Genomic DNA, 676 nt, shown 5'->3' on the forward strand with positions numbered 1-676 from the left:
CAAATATTTGCAGTCATTTTAGGAGAAATAAAATAGCTATTTCTCCGTCTAACTCTCCATTTTTAATTATTTTTAAAAAAATATAATAAAATATAAAAAAATATATACTTGCGAATTTATAAATATTTTTAATAAGTTTTATTTCATTTCTTTATAAAAATTCCATAAATGCAATACATCTCAGTCTCAGGCATAAATTTTTTTTTACAGAACAGACTAAATACATATTTCTTTTTTACTCAGTTTGAATAAACAACTGATAAATAATTAAACTGCATATGTCATTACGATCTTCTATGAAAATAAGAACATGTTTATTCTCGTAACACGATTTGTCGGTGTTGGTCAATGCAAGGCTTTCGTCCCTTCACGACGCTAAATCGTAAACACGTATCACATAGCGCAGTTGTAGGTGTAATGTAATTGTAACGTAGATACTGATGTGAAACCGGACCTGCACATTGACTCGAGCAGTGCAACTTGGAAATTCTGCCCCAGTTTGCTTCCCGAAGCAACACGTCAAGACGTATGTTTACAAACGTCCAAATCCTATATAAACAAAGAAACAATCGATTCTCTTCGTCGTTTATTCCTTTGAGACGATTAAACCGAAAACCGATTGTGAGTTTCTAAAAAAACATTTTTTATGCAAGATTTTACTTTTTTTATTGCTACA

Source organism: Formica exsecta, unplaced genomic scaffold (assembly GCF_003651465.1).
Source record: "Formica exsecta isolate Colony F162 unplaced genomic scaffold, ASM365146v1 scaffold72, whole genome shotgun sequence".
NCBI classification, from domain to species: domain Eukaryota; kingdom Metazoa; phylum Arthropoda; class Insecta; order Hymenoptera; family Formicidae; genus Formica; species Formica exsecta.